This window comes from Dasypus novemcinctus, chromosome 1, assembly GCF_030445035.2.
Source record: "Dasypus novemcinctus isolate mDasNov1 chromosome 1, mDasNov1.1.hap2, whole genome shotgun sequence".
Lineage (NCBI taxonomy): Eukaryota > Metazoa > Chordata > Mammalia > Cingulata > Dasypodidae > Dasypus > Dasypus novemcinctus.
The window spans coordinates 176,228,201-176,253,321 of NC_080673.1; positions in this window are offsets into that span (position 1 = coordinate 176,228,201).

The following is a 25,121-nucleotide window of genomic DNA, read 5'->3' on the forward strand; positions in this document are numbered from 1 at the left end:
TCCTCTTCATTTGATGTAGCACAGGTGTGGAATTTGGTTGGGGATAAAACAGAACAACAACAATAACAATAACTTACTAGTGGGATCTCAAAATGATAAGATCTGAACATTAGGAACTAACAAAATGGATGGGAAGGGAGCTACAAACTGATAGCAGGTTGGCCAAATATTCAGTTTCATGGTTGCTGCTTTCAGCATTTGCAAAATCAAGATTTAGTTTAAAGCAGGGGTTCTTAACCTTTTTTGTTCCAAATACCCCTTTGCCAGACAGGTGAAAACTATGGACCCTTTAGTAGTTTGATACAGTTATGAATTCCAAAAATAGATATTGGATTATTTTTGTAAACTGGTCTGTACCTAGGCATGATTAAAATATGATTAGGGGGAAGCGGACTTGGCCCAGTGGTTAGGGCGTCCGTCTACCACATAAGAGGTCCACAGTTCAAACCCCGGGCCTCCTTGACCCGTGTGGAGCTGGCCCATGTGCAGTGCTGATGCGCGCAAGGAGAGCCGTGCCACGCAGGGGTGTCCCCACATAGGGAAGTCCCACGTGCAAGAAATGCATCATGTAAGGAGAGCGCCCAGTGCAAAAGAAAGTGCAGCCTGCCCAAGAATGGTGCCACCCACATGGAGAGCTGACACAACAAGATGATGCAACAAAAAGAAACACAGATTTCCGTGCCGCTGACAACAACAGAAGCAGACAAAGAAGACGACGCAGCAAATAGACACAGAGAACAGACAACTGGCGGGGGAGGGGAGAGAAATAAATAAATAAGTCTTAAAAAAAATATGATTAGGGCTTTGACTGGGTCACGCCAATAGAGCACTGAGTCCTCACCCCTTGTTGGTGGGGACTCACAGATAAAAGGCATAACGAAGAACAGAGTTGGAACTTTTTGATGCTGGAGGATTTTGATGTTGGGGTTTTGATTTGGAGTTTGATGCTGGAGTCTTAAGCTGGAGCTCCGGGAACTAACCACACAGAGGAAAGAGAAGCAAGACCCAGGAAGAGAGGACCTGAGCCAGGAAAAGAACACAGAGGAATTGAGATGGCTCCTTAGACATGGCAGAAACCCTGGGAAGAGAGACAGAGCCATTTGCCTAATAGTCAGCAGCTGGTCTTGTGGAGAGAGGCAAAGCCTAGAGAGTCTCATAGTTTACAGCTAGCTGATCTTGTGGAGAAAACAGAGGACCTGAGCCCAGAGAAAAGCAAGACCTGGGAGAAGAGGAACCCAGGAAGCCTGAACCCTGGCAGATGTCAGCAGCCATCTTGCTCCAACACGTAAAAATAGACTTTGGTGAGGGAATTAACTTATGCTTTATGGCCTGGTATCTGTAAGCTCCTAACCCAAATATATACACTTTATAAGAGCCAACAGATTTCTGGTATTTTGCATCAGCACCCCTTTGGCTAATATAAACCCCTTACTAAGTCCACATTATACTGTGTATTATTTAATAAATATATCACACCAACATGTACCCACAAGAATATGTTTTTTTCAACTTCAAGCTCATGGACCCCTTGTTAAGAACCCCTGGTTTAGAGTCCACTTCAGTTGAGTTTCACCTTCTAGGGCTGGAAGGTAGAGCTCCAAGAAAATAACCTGTATTTAGGGGATCTAGAGCCCAATAATTAAATGGCCAAAGCATTCTGGATACTTCCTGGCCATGTCTGGGAAACAATGACACAGCATAACTGCACTTAGCTTCCGGGGATGGGTTTAATCCCGACCGACACATACGCCAGCTAAGCAGTATATGTAAGATGATAGGTATGCCACTGTAAGAACCAATCATATATTCTGATAGTAGTAACATAAAAGCAGTTCCCATGTAAACAGAGGAGTGGAGCAGGAGCAGGAAAGAACAGAGAGAACAAAGGAAGGGAAAGAGCATGGAATAACTCAATGTGTATAAATTCTCCATGGCTCCACATGCCTTTTTCTTTGCCAATGGTCCTGACTTCCCCTCTCTGGCCAAGTGAGTCAGACCAGACACTGTGCATCCATACATTTTGACAGATTTCCTGTATCGGTGAAATCAATTACTATGACAGGGTAATTCAAACATGACAAGTTGAAAATGGAGAACAAGAATCATGGAATTAAGGAGTTATTTGGTCAAGGAATTGACTCATTTTTTATAATTTTTCTAGCAACCTTTGAGGAACTCTTGTTAATACAGCTCCTGGGAATTTTAGTGAGGCAACAGTGTCTGCTGAATGCAGGGAAGTAATTGAGCTAAATCCTCAGATGACTTCCACATATGTAGTGATGGCTCCCAGCAAAGTCCTAGTTAGCTGAATGAATCAGTTGGAAGGGCCATCATACATACCCAGAGAAGAGTAATTGCTCTACCCCTCCTTGGTTTCATAGCTGGTTAACCCCTACTGAATCTGCAGACATGCTGCAAATACAAACTGCTTTGGTCTAACTCTACGCTGACAAAGGAAAAAAAAAAAAAATGAAAGCTCTGTCATGGGGTGCCCCTCATAAAGGATAATAATTGATATTGTGAAACAAGAGGCCCCACCAGTGTGCACACCCTATTACCATTGTGTCCTAGTGAAGGTATGGCAGAGGCAGTTGTGGATCTGTTATTTCTGATTCCTTACGTAGGACTTTAAGATTTAAATAAAAGTGGGGGGAAGGTAAAGACCACAAAAGCTTGAAAGTAAAAATAGAAATAGGGGCAAAATTTTAACTGATGCCTCCATTTCCTGAAGATAGGACTTTTTCTAAAGATATATTTTTAAAAATTTATTACTAATTGGATAAGTCAAGAAGGAAAACTGCAGTGTTTCAGGTATGACTCACTGTAAAAGTACCACTGCAAAATTCTAATTCATTAGACATGTAATTGAGGAGAGATTATGTTCCTTATGATAGAATTAACTATGTACTTTCATTAGACATCTGAGGGGGAAATAAACTACAATTTCTTATTTTAAGCCAGGCATTATAATAGGTGCCTACCTGTGTTACTATATTATTTAACAAGCAACTCTATGAATTAGATGCTATAACAGTTTGAAATTCTTTTATGAATCACAAAAAGATTATATTCTTAAACTAATCTATTCCTGTGGGAGTGAGAACCTTTTTGATTGGGCGACATCAATGAGGCATGACTCAGGCTGGGTCACTGTCCTCTTGCTGGGTCTGATAAAAGACACACACAGGAAAAGTGAGTTGCCATATATTTATCCTGCCATGTGACTCAGAGGACTGCTGGAATACAGAAGACTCAGAGAGACTCAAAGAGCTGATGATACCCAGGGATAGATGAGCCATATGCCTGATAGCTTGCATCTGATATTGGGAAGAAAGCAGAGCAGTTAAGACTGATAGAGAAGGCCCAGAAAGAGACAAGCCCTATGCCTGGTTGCCCACAGCTGAGCTTGAGGAGACAGTAGATTCTAGAGGAGAAAGCAGGAACCTGGGCAGACATCGGTGGCCATCCGGTTTCTTCACGTGGCCAGACAGCAGGATCACCAGTAGCTGATTTTAGTGAGAGAGCACCTCTGATGGTGCCTTGATTTGGACATTTCATGGCCTTGGAACTGTGAAGTTTTATCCCAAATAAACCACCTTTATAAAAGCCAACCCATTTCTGGTACTTTGCATTGGCAGCCTTTTGGCAAATTAAAACAGACGCTAATACATTAATCTTACAAATAAGCACTGAGGCAAAAAGAATTTGAGAAACGGACCCAAAGCCACCCAGAAAAACAAAACAAAACAAAAAGGCAGTGTAGCTATTTCAATACTGGTTTATCTGACTCCAAAGCCCATATATTTTTCTGCATTTTTATACCTTTAAATTTATTAAATTTATGAACAAAAATATAATATTTACAATGTGGACTTAACATTTGTTTTAGAGACAGGAAAAACATGGCCTATTGGCAACCATTTATTTATCAGGAACTAATTGTTTTAGTTTACTGGCTTCTAAAGTAAGTATCATATAATGGATTGGCTTAAACAACAGAAATGCATTGGCTCCAGGTTTAGAGGTTAGGAGAAATTCAAAATCAAGGCATCATCAAGGCAACGTTTCTCTGAGAAGACTACAGTGCTTGGAGCTGACTCTCACTGATCCTTGCTCCTTGGCTGTTTTTTTCATATGGCAATGCTCAGGGAAATCTTTCCTGACTTCTTTCTCTTCCAGCATCCATTGACTTCTAGTTTCTGGCTGCTAACTGTGGCTTTCTCTCTTTCTTTGCCCTTCTCTATAAGAATTTTGGTAATGGTTTAATCCTGACTCAGCTGGGCCACACCTTAGCTGAAGTAATCTCATCAAAAGTTCCTATTTACAAGGGTTCACACCCCCGGAATGGATTAAGTTTAAGGACATGTTTTTCTGTGGTGCATAGCTCCAAGCCACCACACTAGTTCTCTATCTGAAGACACTATTTGCAATGATCTTTAAAAACATATACTATGTTTTTTATAGTTCTCTGCTGATATTGCCATTCCCTCCCTCAAGTTGAAGTCTAATTGCTAGCTTTTAATTTTAGCAACAACTTTTTTTCCTGCCTTGCTATTTTGCGCAGAAACTAGAATTACTTCTGATTGTATGAGTGCTATCTCCATTAATCAGTGAGTCATTTATCTATTGCTGTATAACAAACCATCTCAAACTTATTGGCTTAACAATGATTTATTATTTCTTAAAATTCTGTAGTTACACCAGACAGTTTTTCTGCTAATCTCTCTTGGGCTCCCTTATGCAGTTATAGTCTACTGATGACTTCTGGAAAACAATGGTCTTGTTCACAAATATCTGCGGCCATGATGCTGCATATTGGGTGGTCTGTCTTTCCAGTTGGTCTTACTCACTCGGTAGTCTAACTTGAGTGTCCTTATTCAGATACAAAAGCATAAATAACAAGGACTCTTGAGGCTAATCTCTGGAACTTTCCCAAACCTGTTAATGAAAACAAATCACAACATCAGCCTGGATTCAAGATGTGGATTCAAAATTCAAATCTGCACATCTTGATAGTAAGGTTGAAAAATGTGGTCATGTTTTTCAATCTACCACAACCATATTTTTAAAATATTCATAGTAGTAGTAGTTGTGGCTGTAGTATTAGTTGTTGTAGTGTTATGGTGACCTTTAAAATTGCAGAATAATGTAGAGGTAATATCTCTTACCCTGGAGTCAATAGTCTTGTGTTCAAACTCCAGCTCTCCCACTCACTAGTTCTGTTAGCTTGGACACATTTTTTAATGTCTCTGTGCCTCAGTTTATTTATATGTAAAATAGGCTTATCATAATAGTATCTGCCAATAAGTCTATTAAGAAGATTAACTTATTTAATATTATAAAGTACTTAGAACAGTACATGGCTCATAGTAAGTATTATGTAATCTTCAAATTAGTTAAGTGATATAATAATAAAGTATCCTGTAACAATTAAATTCTTCCTCTATATTTCATGCTTAGACCTAGCTAAGGTTCAATATTGTTTCAGATAAGCTCCAGGTCCATATTGGAAAAGGATTTGACACCATTTCATTTCTCTCAACCTTCCTTTCCTGAAAGTCAATCTCAAATCCTCCTTCTTCTTCTTGCCTTCAAAGCCAATCATTTCCTAAATACTATCTGTTGCATGTCTTAAACTATCTTATTTCATTTAGGCCTTTGCTACTGCCTTTATTTAGACTTTCATTGCCTCATAAATAAAACATTACAATGTTCTCCCTTCAAACTGGATAGGATTGCTCCTATTTTGCTTAAGGTTTTCACAAATACAAACCTAGAGACATAGACTTGCGTACTTATTGTCTATTTGGGAAGTGACCACACAGAGGTAGCAGTGATGTGGGCATGAGTTGCTGGTGTGTACACCAGGGCTCTATTCCACTGGGAACTCTGAGGAGCATAGAGAATTATCCACATGAAAGATGGTGAGGATCATTTATACATGAACATTTGTCTCCCAAGGATTAAGAGCTACTCCTGGGAGGCTTAAAACACCTCCACTGCACCTCCCCTAGAATGTCTTAGCTGTGCTTTCGAGGACTCTCTGTGAAGTTTCTAGGACAAATGGGAAATTATACAGCTTGTAATTGATTGGGTGGACACCTGAAGCAGTTGGTGAATTTGAACTCACACGATGTGACTGAATCAGAGTTGGGTTGAGAGGTTGTGATAGGTTGCCAGAAACATCTGGTACACATAAATCTAACTTCAACCCCATCACCAGAACAATCCTTCTAAAACTAAAATCTGAACTCAGCATACCCCATGTGTGTGCTAGGCAAAAAACCTAAAGGAGTCCATCCACTAATACCTAGAACCTATGAATATGCTAAAATTCATGACAAAAGATACTGTGCAGATGTAATTAAGTCTAGAGACCTGAAAACAGGGAGATTATCCTGTATAATCCAGGTGAGCCCAATGTATTCACATGGACCCTTAAAAGAAAAAACCTCTGACTGCAAACAAAGAAGTAGCAGCTAAAAGGAAGTATGATGGTCAGGCTAATGTGTCAATTCTGCCAGGTAATTGTGCCCAGTTGTTTGGTCAAGTAAGCACTGGGCTAACTCTAATACAAGGGCATTTATGGACTTTAGTCGCCTTTGCCTTTACTGCAGTCATAAATCATAGATAGCTGACTGCAATTACATCAATCAGGGAGATTGCCATTAGCAATGAGTGAAGTTTTATCCAATCAGTTGAATGCCTTAAAAGGGGAAGTGATTCCAGCATTGAGTGAGAATTTCCAAGCTCATCTTTGGATAGCCAACATCTGCCGGAACTCATCAAGGACCTTCATTGGACTTCCATTGGAACCACTGGTTGCAGCCTGCCTGTGGAACCTGGATTTGTGCATCCCCATAGTAGCGAGGGAGACTCTTATAAAATCTCTTACTATTGACAGATATCTCTTGTTGATTCTGTTTGTTTCCCTAAAGGACCCTGACTAATAAAGGAATTGACTGAGATTCCAAATGTAAAAAGAACATGCCATCCATTGCTGGCTCTAGCATGGAAAGGGTCCTTGTGCAAGGAAAAGAAAGGTGCCCTTAAGAGCTAATGGCAACCCTCAGTGGACAGTCTGGTAGGAATGGGGTTCTAATTCCACAGTTGAGTTAGATCCTTGTAAGGACTTGAATATACTGGGAAGCATATTCTTTTCAGAATTTCCTGATAAGAGCCCAGATTGCAGCATGTTGATTTGGGTCTTGTGAGACCTAAATCAGATAAACCAGTCAAGCCAACTGGACCTTTTGACCAACAAAAATGTAAGATAATGAATTTTTGTTTTATTAAGCTTCGAAATTTGTGATAATTTTTTATGACAGCAACAGAAAACTCACAGTAGATAATGACTGAACTCCTTAGCAGGACATATAGTCTAGATACAACCTACTCTTTCAGTGTCAGCTCCTTCTAATTCTCCTCAGGCATTTAGCACGAATAATACCAAATTACTTTCACTATTCCCACTCACCCACCCACACCATCTCACCGTTCTTTTTAATTATCCTTCAGCTTCTGAACACACTGTTCTCTTTGCCCTAAACTACCTCATTCTGATCTCTGACTGATATTCTCTTACTCAAATTTTGAAAGAACCATCACCTAAATGAGGAAACAAAAAGAAACATTTTAGGCAGAGGAAACAACAGGAGAAAAAGAGAGAAGCTATGAAACAGCAAAATATGTGAGGATTTAAAAGCAATTAGAAGATCCTGAAGCATTAAAAAAATGAGATAGGATACAGGAAGAGAGGAGACATGGAAAGGAAGGAAAGAACATATCTTAAATGACCATGTATGTAATGGTAAGGAGCTTAGACTTGCACACTATCTTTGAGAGATTCCATTGAAGGATATTTTGTAAATAAATTGCTTAGAAGGATTTGGGGCTTTTTTTAGAGTCCTTTGAAGCAATACGAAGAAGATATTTGAAACAGCAAGACAAAGTAATCCATACAATCATCAGAAATTATAGAAATTTGAAAGTTGTTTGTGACATAAGCACTGGTGATATTCTTAACTATAAGTATTCTTAAGAAACTTTTGCTTTAGAATATTGAACAATAAAAACAAATGAACTAATAACTACACACAATAACATGGATGAATCTCAGAAATACTGTATTGAACAAAAGAAGCCAGGTGAAATTGAATATATATTGTATGATTCTATTTATATGGAGCTCAGGTAAAACTAAGTTGTGGTGATAGAACTCAGATCATTGGTTACTTTGGGAGGATGAGTATTTCAAAGGGTGATGAGGAAGTGCTTCAGAATGATGAATTTCCTCTATAGCTTGATGTGAGCAGTGGTTTTACAGGTAGATACATCTGTCAGAACTCAACAAATTGTACATTGCAATCTGTGTATTTTATTGTGTGAAATTCACTTAAGTAAAGCTTATTGAAACATATGGAGGCAAAATTAGAAATTATATGGATTAAACAGTAAGGAGAGAAAGATGTTCATATAATGAAGCCTATAACTTCAAGGTCTCTGACTTGTGTATTTGCACAGAAAGATGGTGATGTCACAAAATGAGAAAGAGGGTCCATGAAGTAGAGTAGGACTAGGAAAATCACAATGAGTTCCTTTCACAATATTCAGTCTGCGGTATATATGAAACCTCCAAGTCGAGCTGTGTGAATTTTTGAGCTTTAAGCCCAGGATAAAACGCAGGAGTTTATTTTTTGGTCATCATTTTGCTACTGTGTGTACACTTATTATTTTATTTATATTTTAACTGGTTATTGATAATATCCAGGAAAATCATTCATGTTTATATATTAATTCTGTAGCTCTCTACCTTAATAAACTCTGTAAATTCCAGTATTTTCTAAATCATTCCCAAGGGTGTTCTATACAAGCAATCATAAGATCTGCAAATAATGCCATTTGCATTTTTAAAGGGTTGTAGAAAAAAAGGAAGAAAACATGATAGAAATACATATGGCCTAAAAAGTCTACAATATTTATCTGCCTCTTTAACAATAAACGTTTCTGATCCCTGTTCCAGCAAATTGATCTCAAAGGGTTCATAAGTATAGCAATCTCTGGGTTATGGAATGTTTAAAATAGTATTTAAATAGCCTTGATAAATCATGATAAGTAAAGGACAACTTGACTGTAAATAAAACTTTAGTCACTCTTTCCTTAAAATTCTTAAAATTGCTCTATTGATACCTCACTTTTTAAACTGCTTGGGCAAAGCTGATACTAGTCTAATTATGTTGTTCTTTTAATTTATTTCATCCTTTTTGTTGGAGATCTTGTGGGCTTTTTTATTTTTAAAATATATTAGTTTTACTAGTATATTTGTTAGAGAAAATCATCGCATTACGTTTCCTGCTATACCAGTGGGCTCTTTCAATTAGTAGAATTAAGTCTCAGATTAGAGTTTTAAATATTACTTCTATTCTATTGTGTTGATTTTCTCTTCTTTCTGGGTTCCGAGTTTTAGAATTTGGATCTTCTTTGCATGTCTTTCACTTCCACCAGTTAGTTGCTAACAATTTTTATAATTTTTATTTATTTATTATTTTATTCTTTTCATTGTTTTGCTGTATGTTTTCCATAATTCTTATGGATTTTTCATTTGAATACATTTACCTTTAATAATTGGTTATTTGCTTTTGATTTATATGACTTTAATTTTTTAAATTTTCCTTCTTTACTGAGGTCAGTCAACTTTTGTTTCGTAACTTCCTTTTTACCTGTCCATTTCTATTCTTAGTTTTTGAATTGTTGGTTCAAGGCATTTCTCATATCTCTAAATGCTTGTTTGTAAATATTTAATTTACTTTAGCATTTCATTCTGCTTTATGTTTTTGAGTGAGGATGGTAATTATCTTCAATTATCTTCAATTAAAATAATTGATCATTATTTTCTGTTTTCTTCTTTTTGTATTGCATAGAAAAAAACTCTCTACAACTCTGGATTTTGTGGACTAAACTGATAGTTTTGTCTGCCTTTTATTTATACTGAAGGCCTGAGATATGTGTAGCTTTCTTTGTTCTTGTAGATTATACTCTTTGAGGGACGATGTTGAGATTTCGATATTCATGCCTGTTCTTACCTTGAGGGCCTCAGAAGTTTCATCTTCACTTTTCAATGATAATTTTCTGAAAACTGAATTTCAAGTTGACAGTTTATTTTCTTTCAGCACTTTATAGATAGGTATCTTTTAGTCTCCATTGTTTCTAATGAGAAATTGCCTGCTTTTTTTAGTATCCGTCCCCTATATTTAGTCTGCATTTTTCTCTTACTGCTTTTCAGATTTTCTCTTTATCTTCAGGTCTAAAAGTTCGATTATAAAATAATTTATCTGCTCCTAATTTGTGGTCCTTCTGGGGTTTTGATGGACATGATGAGGTAGTTACCAGCACTTCAAACAGGGCACACATTGACCCTAAACTCTTTCTCCCCCATGATGATATCTCTGCAAAATGATCAGCCTTATGGCTATTATTTTCCCCTAGAATCTTTGGAGTCTTGCTCAAACATGCACAGTTCAAGGGGCACACCAGAATTTTAGGGGCGTTTATGCGCAGATTTTGATGTATATACCACCTCCCATGGCTTCCTTTTTCTTTGATTTCCCTTCTCAGCTTCCAGTTATTGTGAAAGTCCCAATCTTCTTGTGATCTGGTTTAGGTTTACTTGGACTTGGAACTGTACTGGAGAACATCCTAATGGTAAATATCTTTTAAACATAATATCTCATCCACTTTGGTTCCCATCTTTCAGTAGTAGAATTTACTTTCTCTAGTTCCTGTCTACTTTTACTCCTCTCTAGTGACCTCAATAATTTTTTTATTTTATATTTTTCCAATTTTTACTATTGTTCCATGGATGAGGGATAGTCTAATATAAGCTACTCTACCATTCCTATAAGTAAAATTATCTTTCTGCTGAGAGAATAATCCACATATCATACATTCACCCATTTAATTGTATAACTAGTTTATAATATATTTACAGAGCTGTGCAACCATCGGCATTCTCCATTTTAGAATATTTTAGAGTATTTCTAAAGCTCCCAAAGAAATGTCATGTGTTTAAGCTATCACTTCCCAATCCTCCCATTGCTCCCAGTCCTTTGGAAACGAGTGATCTATTCATTTTCATTCTCCTATCTCGCTCGTCTTATTTTCATATATCATATAAATATTGTTATATAATATGTGGTCTTTTGTCACTGGCATCTTTCATTTAGGATTATTTTTTCAGGATTTATCCAAGCTTATCATATATTAGTATTTCATTTCTTTTTATGATGGAATAACTTTTCATTAAATGATTATACCACAATACGCCTATTCATTCATCAGGTGATGGGCATCTAGTTGTTTTATTACCTTTTGGCTTTTATGTGCCTTAATATTAACATAAAATAATCTTCTAGCAGGATTTTCCCATGAGCCACACAGACACACTAAACTAGAGGAAAAGTACTTAGGTTCACACCGGGTCCTTTAAAACACTCTTCTTTATTCTACTAATCATCTTTTTAGAATATAAACATCATAAAGTGGTGACTAGTCACTGTATGGTTCATGTTCTGTCACTAGAATAGGTAATCAATTATTGAGAAAATAAATACATTTTATTCTTCCACTAACAATGACTAAGTCCTATTAAATATTTCTTTGAGTATGCAATACATTCTTTTCCACACATTTTATATATTTATGGTAAAATTTTATATATTTATGGTAAAAATGTGACTGATATTGTTTTCCTGGAGATTATTCCAGGTGTTTCTTGTAGCATTTCTTGTAGGCCATTATGTATGGACCTCAATATTATCTGTAGAAAGCCACATATCATGGTTTACATTGATGATTTGGGACCAAAATTTAAGGATTCAGCATGTTATCTTATATTGGACCATATTACCTTTATTCTTAAATTCATTACATGAACATTCAAACTAGAACTTATTCGCCAATTGTAATTTGCTGATAGATGAAACTACTGGTAGTGTAGTAAAACGCAGAAGTGGCTACAATAATTTGTTGTTCCTTTCATCAGTGATAGAGTTTATTTTGATACCTCTTTCACTTGGGTTACCCTAATGCCTTGTTTGATGTAAGATTTCCAAGACTACACTGCAAGAATTCTTGTGTTTCCCCTTTTGCTGTTGATGTGAATTCCATCACCATTTGAGTAAGACTGGGCTAATCTGAAGGAGGCTGACAGATCACATGGAGTAGAGATAAGCGATCCAAGCTGAGGCCAATAGACCTACTGGCCCCAGCAAACCTAGCAGTACACCACAGATTTCTGCATGTCCCTCACCAAGTAGAAAATTTATAGAGATAAGCCTAGCCCCAAACTGCAGACTCACAAAATAGTAATCTAAATAAATGGTTGTCATTTTAAGAAACTAAGTTTTGGGTTGACTGTTACATCATAAGGTTAACTGATATTGGTTTAAAGCTTGAGGCTAATAGTCAAAAATGTCATGTTTATAAACTCACATGGATAAATGAAAGTATGATGAATCCAAAAAAAAATAGGAATATTTCTGAGAAATTTTGGAATTCTAAATATGGTAGCTCTCCTTGTTAAATGCAGTAGTAATTACTCATCTTGCCACTACATTCCTATTATGATTTATTATGTATGAACACGTGTAAAAACACACATGTTCTACTGCGCAGTTACTATTTCTATTATTTCAGCTTCTTCTGATCATTTCGTGATTTGTGAAATAATCTGTCTTTGAAAAAGCTGTCAGCAAGTGTCAATTTATTTATTGAAAACTAAAAGTAAGAACTTTTACATGTCAAAAAAATGACAACCTAAAATGTATCAATTTAATAAGTAAAGAAGTTAGCATGATTATATTATTTTCTCTGTAAAAATAATCCTCATTTTCTTTGGACTTGTGAAATTGGAAAAATAACTACAGATATACATGTTATTTTAATAAGCTGTTTACTATCAAACAAGATTTGTGGCAGGTAAGTGCTTTGCCCAGTAACAAAAATAACTAGTGTCACAAGTCAGTCCAGCATCTAAGTTACCAGTTTTCCAGTTTAGTAATCATTTTTACATATTTTTTAATGATTAACTTTATATTTTTACTATAAATTTGAGATCCAATTCAATTGGTGGTAAAGATACAATGATTTAGAAAAATTAAATAATGTAAAAGTATTTAGCATATGAGTTAAAAAGCTTCACGTACTTTAATATTCCTTGAAGTAAGTTATATGTTCTTCTGTGGGCTACAAATTCTGGAGTAAACAAGGCTCTTGAATATACTTTTTAAAACTATTTTTATAATTTTATTGAAGTATATATTCATACATGAACATACATAAACAATAGGTACATAGTAAAAGTTGTGAACTTACAAAACAAGCATATATATCATCACACAGAACTCCCATACATCACTTTACTCCCAACACCTTGCATTGTTATGAAACATTTGTTAGACTATGAAAGAGCATCGTCAAAATATTACTATGATCATTATCTTATAATTGTATTTTCCCCCAACTCACCTGATTATTACCAATGTGTAGAAGCATTTCATATTTATTATAGTTCATGAAAGAACACTGTCATATTTGTTTAGTTAACCACAGTCCATTTTCTACCACAAGATTCTCTGTGTTACACAATCTGATGCCTAGTACAATCTATTCAGAGTGGTTTTCATTTTTATCACAGAGTTGTGCTGTCATCACCTCATTCCATTTTAAACCATTTTCTTTACTCCAAAAGGAAAAAAATCCCATACCCCCTCATATCCCACTATTGTTGTCCCTTAGAATTGAATACACTTTTGAATATACAATTTTAAAGGATTTATATTCTTAAATATTAGGAGATTTTGCTACTTTTTAAATTAGAAATATTAGTTTAGTTAGTGAAAAAGGAAAACAACAAAACAATAAATTGTTTCCTCCCAAAGCTAATTGTAGGCAGTGGTTAGCATCATTTATCTTGGAATCAGGTAGTTCTGGTTTAAGTTCTAGTTCCATCATTTACTGAGCTTATTATTACTAGTCCATTTACCTCGTATGTGTAACTAAGTTACTTTATTCCTATGAGATTTGAGTATCTTTTCATTAAAATGGCTTAATAATATCTTTTTAAGGAATAAATATTATCATATTTATAAAGTAGTTGGTACAGAAGAATCACTTAAATAAATGTCAATTTGCATTATGTTAATAAGAAGGAGGGACCACAATAGGAGCAGCTAGAGTAGATACAATGTGAAGATGGAGGTTGAAGGACCCATTTTCATTGAATTTGTAGCTTTTTCAAAGTCTGTCAGCAAATAGGGTAGTTTCTAGCCTGGATATAAGAGCCAGAGCTCCTGTTTGTGGGAATGGAAGTAGTCTTGGAATTCACTCCCAGAAAACATGTTTTTGAAACAAGGTTATCAGAGTGGCTAACACCAAAAACAGGAGAAATTTTCGATGATCTGATCCATGCATGGCTCACGATAAGGTGATTGATGCTGAGAAATGAGCTATTCAAATTAGTCCTCTCCAATTCCTCATGTGTTTAAATCAGACATTTTAGAGTTACACTTCTTTATTTTTTCAGTGAGTACGGAAAAATTAAGTTTCTTATGTCTGGAAAATTAGCTAGTGTGAATAAGCTAATCTCCAGCGAGAACAGATATAGGAATAATAGAAAATGAATATAGGAAGGCAAAGAACAATTGGTACAAGAGGCACTGGGATTTTAGGTGTTATGCAGTTTCTTTACCTGACAAGTGTAATTCTTTAGTAAGTCCTCTTTCTCCCTCTCCCCAGTTGCCAACATTGTCAAAAGTGAGTTAGTAATGCCTAAAGGAGCATTTCTCTAAATGACATTGCAAATTTTTGATTTTTGAATACAGTCAAGAGAAAGATGCAGTATTACAGCCAACACACTGAAAATTATATGAACCTAAAATATATTTTATACTATGATTTATATTATTTTGAGTTGAACCATATGTATATCAAACATATGAAAGCCCATTGAAAGCCTAGCAGAAAAACAAAACTAAACCACTATTCTCTGTTTTGAAGAAATTAATTTCATGTATCAATAATTGGTTGTCTTATAAATTCAACAATTTCAGAAGATGTGTTATATAAGGGAAAAAGAAGAGAGTATTATAATTGAAGAGAAGAGCGGATGCAAGAATTAGAGGGAGGTAATTTCATATATCAAATATCTCTTGATGTAAATGTATAGAATAATAAATTGCTGGTATGGCTGGGGCAAACAAAATTGGGTGTGCACTACAGATACCTTATGTGAATTCAGCCTCCGTCTTTTTACTTCCTAAAGTTCCTTTTCTGAAGTCATTTCATTGTTTTTCTTTTCAAATCACACTGAATTAATTACACAATGTTCATTCTGTCTTCATCAGACTCTACGACTAGTTCCGTTTTCTTAACTTTTACAGACACATTCATTTCATTTACTTACCTACCCTGGCTAATAATACAGTACTGTACTAAAGTGTGGAATATGAGAAATATTTTATAAGTTGTCATTTTGTGGGTTTTTTTCCCCAAATACCATGGGTTTAGGATTTTCTCTCTTTAGGTGATTCTTTGGGGTTAAAATTATGCTGAATTATTTATTTAAATATGAATCTTTTTCACTATATAAATGCATTTATGAGAATACTATAGTAAACAAAATACATATGAAACAAAAAGAAGCTGAATGTAATCTGTAATCTCATCACCAAATATAATCTCTACTGTAAATATCTGGATGCTAATTTTCAATATGTTTTGATTAATAAATATCACAATATAAATGTAAATATAGTATATACTATATATGAAAAATAAAATATGTCATATAAAATTACAATCAGGCTGAATATAGCTCTACATTTACCTAAATGTTATATTATGTATGTGTTCTTATGTGTTAAAATACTTTTAAAAATATGAGTCTTTTGAATATGTTTTAAAGTAATATTCCATCTTAGTATAATTTATAAAACAATTTTCTTCCTATTTAGAATGTAGGCTTTCAATACTTTCACTAATCTAAATGAACACTGAAATGAATAATTATATGAAAAGCTAGCACATCTACCTGTGAGTTAATTTTTCATTAAAAATAGTGTACCTTTTTGATTCATAAGTTCAGGCTATTATCCATCAAAATCTACCATAACAATGTACCTTGGAATGCAACACGTGGAGACACTTTTTGCTTTACTTGTCACACCACTGATAAGCATTCATTTATCTTCTCTGCAATTCAGCAAATAAAAGAAAGGGACACCATTGTGTCTTTAACTTGTACTTTTTAACATTAATGCATTATTTTGAATTTATTGATCATCTGCTAATTCCTCTTCACTGAAATCTTTCTAGGTGCCAATTTTTTAAATTGATACGTTTCATGTTTGTCTAATTAATTTGTAAGAGATTGTTATAAATTACTAACCTTTCATCTTTGTTTAATGCGGCACACACAATTATACTATTAAAAAGACTTTTAATAAAAATAATAATAATAATAATTGGTTGTGTTTGAAAATATTGATCTAGACTATACTAGGAAACTCAAGAAATTCAGTTCTCTGAGAATCATCTGAAAAGAATAAGGAGTATTCCAGCAACCTATAGTTCTTACTCTCTCTTTTAAAATTTCATTAGCCCCCTTTTCCCATTTGCTTCAACATTTTCCTTTTGCCATCTCTCTAATTGTAATCTTCCTTTGCTTTTCCATTGCTCTTTCTTAAACTTTTGTACATCAGCTTTTTCCTTTTAAAATATTTTCTCTCTTGTTTTCCCATAAATAAAAGTATGATTGAGATCTCTTAGTGATATATTATTAATCTCATTAGTACCAACAAGAACTCATCTATAGATAGAAAAATAAATACCACAAAATTTGTTTTCTAAACTATTTCTGTAGACCTGTGTTCCAATATTTAAGCTCCTTTTTCCCTATATCTTCCATATGCCTTCATAGTCACATAGCTGGCAGTCTTTAACGATTAAAACATTTAGGCATTTTATCCCATCAAACATTAAAATAATTTCTTTATATGCAAATGACTATGGGGAACCATGAAAAAATTCTAATATCCAAGAGTAAAAAAAAAAGTGATGATGGAAAATGCATTCAAACAATTTGCCCAAATTTTATAATGCTCTTTCTACGGTTTATGAAACAGACCTAGTTTCAAATGAAGTTAATAAGACCACTAGCATTTATAGTCATGTTTCCAAAATAACCCCGTAAAGTTCTTTAGGCTAATTTTATTTAAAAATCTTTTGTCTATTTTATTACTAAATTGTCTCAGAACCATGCTAACTCACTTTTCTTGTAATACATTTCCAATATTGTCTTTGTGTTGTTTCATAATATTTTTCCAGTTATATGGTCAGAAAATTGGCCCCAGTATGATCATTTTAGAATTTTAAGCTCTTTGCTCTGCCAGTTTTTGCACAATAGTATAGATGGGGTAAAAAGATCATGAGATCATTAAGTAATCAAATTCTATCACTTTTTAATCTACCATATCAACACATTATAAAAGAAAATAAACATATATTTTATATACTATAGATATACTGATCTCAACATTGAATTTTCAGATTATCAATTGACTAAGATAAATTATAATATCAATCCTTTTCCTCCATCTCCTTATCTCTCCCTCTTCTCAATATCTACATTTACAAATGCCTTCAAATAGCACCCAAGAGCTGTTTATGAAGGACAAATTGCCTATATAATCAACCCAGTTAGATTTTTTCCCATGAGGAAATTTCTTCAAATAACAACAGCCTGTAGGAAAATCAATGCATGAATCAACAAATAGTCCTTGAATACTTAATAGAGTTCACTATAAATATATGAAGTTATTTTCCTTATGATGGTCTGAAAGGGAAGAGTAATCACTGAGGAGTCAGTCCTACATTCTATGGGCTACAATTTCAGCAGAGTTATAGAGCTGATAGCTTCTCAGCTGAAAACATCATTAGCTATGCTCGTGTTTCCAAGATGTGTGCATAGCTCTATTGTTGTTTAACAGTGTTTAAACCTGTTAATGCATATAGTCTGGTGAATTAAGCAGCCAAAAATATGTTGAGTAGACAAAATAGTTTCCATGGATATGTGTGCCCCAGATTATGTTGTTCATGGAATTCATTTGTTCATACCATCAGTTAGAATTGTACCCACCAAATGGACATTCAAAGAAAGTCTGTGTAATTCCCCAAATACACTTCATTCCATGAAGCTTTTCAGGGTTTGTTTAATATGATTCAAGCCACTTGAATTACTCTAATAATTATTGCAATCTTTTCTCTTATTTTTATGATCACATGATATATAAATATATACATTTATCTTTTTTCCAGTCTCACATTTGATTAGAAAAATTAAAAAGTAATACTTTCGTTTCCTTATTTTGTGTGCTTACATTCAGAGTACTTGCATTCCAGTGCTGCTTACACCATATACCTTTAACAATTCTAGAGACAGACATGTGTTTTAGCATCCCTAGCATTCTTTCCTCTTTCTTGAGCATCAGCCCCAATTTTTACTTGGTTACCCATTTCTCCACAACTCTTTTTTCATTTGATCCTAATAAGAAGTTTCCATATTCCAGTGTTATCTTCTAGGAAATGAGCATTTAACTGGCAGCAAATCCATATTCCTCTGTACAAAACTACAAGTTGTATATTGGGCATGGAATGCAAGCCTGTCAAATCAGAATTCCTCTCAGGAATTTTGGAAGAGTTACTGAAAAAGTAAACCTACCTTTATGATAGTGCTGTTTGGAACTGTGGGCTGCTATCTTACTCCTACCACTGGAGCTATGTTTAGACCTGCATCAGGATACCCTTCCCTGTCTGGAAATGAAGAAAAATATCAGAAGTGAAAATATTTCTTAAAAATAAAGTGAAGCCACTTTCTGATTATCCCTGAATTCAATCATGCATGAAACCCTCACTAGTCTCAAATTCTGCTATTATATAAGACAATAAAATTTCTTCACACGAGATTAAAAAAGCATGAATTTTTCAAATTTAGGAATCCTAACAGATGTATTAAAATGGTCAGATTCTTTATCTTCAACTCTAAAGTGAAATAATAAACTGCCTATAAATTTGAGGCATTAGTAAATGTGCTTTGTAAACTGTGAAATAATATAGAAATGTAAGACATTACTATAGTACCATTAAATAAATATTTACAGATATTATTCTTTGCCTGCACTCATCATTAGATTTTTAGATCCTAGACAGAACTTCCTCTATATTTGGATATCTATAATGTGTTGTCCCATAAGTACCTGCATAAAATAATGTATAACTTATTCTAGCATTTTCAATTTTTCCCATTTCATAGATATGAAAGCTGAGAATCAGAGAGACTAGGTTGCTTCTCCAAATCATATTATTATGGTAAAGAATTATGTATCAAATATCAATCTTTCTCACATTGAATGCAATCATATGGACTGTGCTCCCCTTGTTGGGATATTCTGCCCTATCCGTGTGACACCTGCTAGTGACTACCTACCTAATTGGGACCTATCATGGCCATACAACATGAACATTTAGCTTTTGTTATCAGTTTAGACTTTCTCATCACTACTCTCTATTTTTCTAATCTTAGACTCTGAGCTCAATGTTCTAAAGTCTAGACTCTTTAAAGCTGCTCCAACTGATGTCTGTAACATTACCAGTTATGCAGTTCATATGTTCAGAAAAGTTTCTAAAAGTATTATTCCACACTTGGATTATTTCAAGTACATGATTGGATAACTTGTAAAACCAATTCTCTTTTCCATGACTTGATTAAGAAATTCAATCATAAAAATCCAATCCAAAGAATAATGCAGATATGACTTTAAAAAGAGGAAGGGAAAAAATGGCAGCAAGGATTTCCTAAAGCTTACTGATTTTATGAGGTCTCTCGAATGAAAACAAGAACACAGCTAATCAAAGTTTATGAAATACAGAGAAAGCAGTGCTGAAAGGGAAATTATAAGCACTATATTAAAAAAAGAAGAAAGAGCTAAAACCAAAGATCTAACTGAACAACTGGAGAAACTAGAAAAAAGTATGCAAACCAAACCCAAAGCAAAGAGAAAGAAAGAATAGAGCAGAATAGATGAAATTAAGGACAAACAACAATCTATTGAACAAGCAACAAAATGAAAAGCTGTTTCTTTGAGAAAATCAATGAAATTGACAAAACCTTAGGTAGACTAACAAGAAAGAGAGAGAGAGAAGATGCAAATAAATAAAATCCCAGAATGAAAGGGGGAATTTACAACTGACACCACAGAAATAAAAAGGATTATAAGAGGATATTATAGAAACTGTGTATCAACAAATTAGACAATCGAGATGAAATGAAAAAATTCCTATAAGTATAATTCCTATACTACATTGGCTCTACAGAAAATACAGGAACTCAACAAACCAATCACAAGCTAAGAGATTGAATCAGTCATCAAAAATCTTCCAACAAAGAAAAGTCCAGGACCATATGATTTATAGGTGAATTCTACCAAATACTTTGAGAAGAGTTAATACCCATCCTGTTTAAACTCTTCCAAAAAATTGAAAATGATAGAAAATTACCCAACACATTTTATGAAACCAAAATTACCCTAACAACAAAGCCAGATAAAGATACTACCTGAAAAGAAAATTACAGACCAATATCTCTAATGAACATAAATTCAAAAATTCTCAACAAAATATGTGAAAACTGAATCCCATAGCATATTAAAAACAAGTATACATCAGGATCAAGTGGGTTTTATTCCTGATATGCAAGGGTGGTTCAATACAAGAAAATCAATTAACATAATGCACAACATTAACAATTTGAAGGAAAAAAAACCCACAATAATCTTGACTGATGAAGAAAAGGCATTTGACAAAATCCAGCATAATTTTTTGATTAAAACACTCCAAAAATATTATAGAAGGAAAGCTACTCAACATAATATAAAGTATATATGAAATCCCGTAGCCAATGTCATATTCAGTGGGGACAAGTTGAAAAGTTTTGCTCTAAGATCAGGAACAAGACAAGAACGCCCATTGTCACCAATGTTATTCAACATTGTGCTAAAAGTTCTAGCTAGAGCAATTAGGCAAGAAAAAAATAAAAGGCCTCCAAATTGGAAAGAAATTAAACTCTCACTGTTCTCAGATGACATGATCCTACATTTAGAAAATAAAAAACAAAAAGTCTACAACAAAGCCATTAGAGCAAATAAATGATGAGTTCAGCAAAGTGGAAGATACAAATTCAACACACAAAAATCAGTAGTGCTTCTATATACTAGTAAAGAGCAAGCTGAAAGTAAAGGTTCTAAAATTCCCTTTAAAATAGCAACAAAAAGATTCAAATATATAGAAATTAATTTAACCAGAAATTAAAGAATCTGTGTTCAGAAAACTACAAAACAGAGCAAAAGAAACCGAAGAAGATTTAAAAAATGGAATGACATTCTGTGTTCATGAATTGGAAAACTAAACATCATGAAAATGTCAATTCTACCCAAATTGATTTATAGATTCAATGCAATACCAAACAAAATTCCAACAGCTTACTTTACAGAAATAGAAAAGCCAATTATCAAATTTACTTGGAAGGGAAAAGGGACCTGAATTAATTACAAATATCCTAAAAAAGAAGAGTGAATTTGGAGGACTCGCACTTCCTGATCTTTAAGGGTATTATAAAGTTACAGTGGTCAAAACAGCATGCAATTGGCATAAAGATAAACACATTTGATCAATGGAATTGAATTGAGAGTTCAGAAATAGATCTTCACCTCTATGGTCAACTGATTTTCGATAAGCCTACCTAGTTCAACTTTTCTAGCACAGAACAGTTTCTTAAACAAATGGTGCTGGGAGAACTGGATATCCATAAGCAAAAGAATGAAAAGAGGACCCCTATCTTGCTCCCTGTACAAGAACCAACTCAAAATGTATCAAAGACCTAAACATAAATGCCAGGAGCAAAAAACTTCAGGAAGATAATATAGGGAAACACCTACAAGATCTTGTAGTAGGCAAGGATCTCTTAAACCTTACACCCAAAGCATGAATGAGCAACAAAAGAAAAATAAAAGATAAATGGGACCTCCTTGATATCAATCACTTCTGTACGTCAAAGGATTTTGTGAAGAGGGTAAAAAGGTAGCCTACACATGGGAGAAAATATTTGGAACTCACACACCTGAAACAGGTCTAATATCTGTGACATATAAAGAGATCTTAAAACTTAACAATAAAAAGACAAACGACCCAATTAAAAAATGGGCAAAAGACCTGAACATTTTTTTTTAATCAGTAATGAGATATTTTACTTTTTTCTTTTTTAAGATTTTTATTTATTTATTTAATTTCCCCCCCTCCCGCGGTTGTCTGTTCTCTGTTCTCTGTGTCTATCTGTTGTGTCTTGTTTCTTGGTCCGCTTCTGTTGTCGCCAGTGGCACGGGAAGTGTGGGCGGCGCCATTCCTGGGCAGGCTGCACTTTTCTTTCACGCTGGTCGGCTCTCCCTACGGTGCACTCCTTGCGCGTGGGGCTCCACTCCTTGCGCGTGGGGCTCCCCTACCGGGGACACCCCTGAGTGGCCCGGCACTCCTTGCGCGCCTGCACACCAATGCTAATAGGGACATTATTCACAATTGCCAAAAGATGGAAACAACCCAGGTACCTATCAACTGACAAATGTATAAACAAACTGTGATATATACATATGATGAAAAATTATTCAGCTGTAAGAAGTCGTGAAATATATGGCAATGTGAATGTACCGGGAGGACACTTTGTTGAGTGAACAAGCCGGGCACGTAAAGGACAAATATTGTATGATTCTGCTATTATGAACTAAATATAATGAGAAAATTCATGGAGTTAATAGCTAGAATATAAATCACCAGAGACTAGAATGTGGTAAGAAAATGGAAAGCTGAGGTCTCATCTGTGCAGAATTGGTAAAAAGTTGTTTGTAAATTTTTGGAAATGAATAGAAATGGTGAAAGCATATCATAGGATTTGTAATTAACAGCAAAAATATATGGGTATGATAAAAGTTTTTTGATGTTTTTCTTTTTTTTTTTTTGGAAGTAATGAATATGCTCTAATACTGATTGAAGTGATCAATGCACAACTTGATGATTACACCAAATGCTATTATTTTACACATTAGAAAAATCATATGATTTATGAACAAAAATATAATAGGATGCATTGGGGGAAAATACACCAAGTGTAAGATATGCACTACAGTTAGTAATATTACTTTGATAATGCTCTTTCATAATTTGTTGCAAATGTTTCATAACAATGCAATGTATTTGTGGTGGGGTGATATATGATGTTATGCATGTTCTGTTTGTTTTGTAAGTTTACAACTTTTACTATATATTTATTGTTTATGTATATTCCATGTATGAATGATATAATAGTTCAATAAATTGTTTTTTAAATGAAGAAAAGTCTGGGTTTCATATTGAAATCTACGAATTTATTATCCAAAACATAAATAAAACATTAATAAATTTACAATTCAAATGGGCACTAATATTAACATTCAGGGCATTATCAGCAGTTTACAATAAGCATGAGGTTGGTTTGTAAGAATCGGCAAGATAACTTCAATCAGTATTCCTAGGACTACCCACATTACTAGGCATTCAAGGATTTAAAGGTATACCAAGTTTTAGGCCATATGACTTGGTTATCTTACTGTAGAAGGAAAGCACTGTCTTCAACCTGAGGCAAACCTCAATTATCAGTGTTGCAAAGGCCAGCTTCATAGGCGATGGTAAAATAGGAGAGACTAAGCCTTCTCTGTTAGTAAATTCTCCAGGGAAAATAAAGACTATTGGACTGAACGGAAAGAAGATTCCAGAAGAAGAAACAGTAGGCAGAAAAGAATAAAGCACGGTATTAAATTAATTGATGGAATAAATTGATACAGGAAAGACAAAAAAAAGACAGCATGAAAACTAAACAATAGTTATTGGGTTATTCTCATAGAGAGTTAACATGGCCAATCCTGTGTCGTGGTGCTAGTGGTTAGGCTATTTCATGAATGACAGGGTTTCTATCCTTGAGGAATTCACAAGTTTAGGTAGGAGTTAGACATCTAAATATATACATTAAATACATTATGCTAAAATAAGAAAAAAAAATGTGTGTAGTTAACAGGACCTAAATTTTCAAGGATATAGGCCCTGGCACCAACAGAATACCATACTTTTCTAGTCTCTATCCATTTCTCATGCCTCAAGCATGCTACCAGGGTTTGCTGAATGCAGACCTATGATTACAAATTTCTAAATTTTAATGCATAGAAAAATTGAAAATCAAAAGGAAACTTGAAATAGTAGCATTCTGAATCTTGCAGCTATCAAAGTGAATTAATATATTGCCCTGTGTGAGATTATAGCAATAGTCATGTATACCGTGTTTAAAGAAAAAAAATCAAAATTGAGAGGTAGAACACACTCATGATATTAAGACCATGCAAAATTCTAGAAAGTTTCATAATATTAACAACCAACATACAATATTATTTATTATTTATTATGATCATGAATTTTATTATTATTAAATATTTTGACCTCCCCCTGCTAGAGAGAAGGCCGGCATCTTTTTCTATCTTGTTTATGATGGGTGCCAAATGCCTAGAACAGTACTTGGAACATGAAAAAAGTTATTTTCTTTCATATTTTATTGAATGAATTATTACATTAATTTGAGAGTAGAACCATAGCACGAATTAAAGATTAATGAACAAGCAGCTCTGAAGAGAGAATCTTTGGCACAATGACGATCCTTTATTGCACACTCACAGGCAGATAATATTTTTTATGATAATCTTATTAAATCCTTGCTATATCCTTTGTAGGTAGTTGCCATCTTAGTCCCTACTTTTTTAACAAGACTACTTAATATCAAGAAGATTACATAATGAAAATAAATATTCATTGTGTACAAAATTATGCTAAGTGCTATACATGTATATTACCTCATTAAACATAATCAATGCTCGGTAAGGTCAGTTTCACTTCCATCCCGTTTGTCAATGAAGAAGCACACACACAGGTAAAAGAATTTG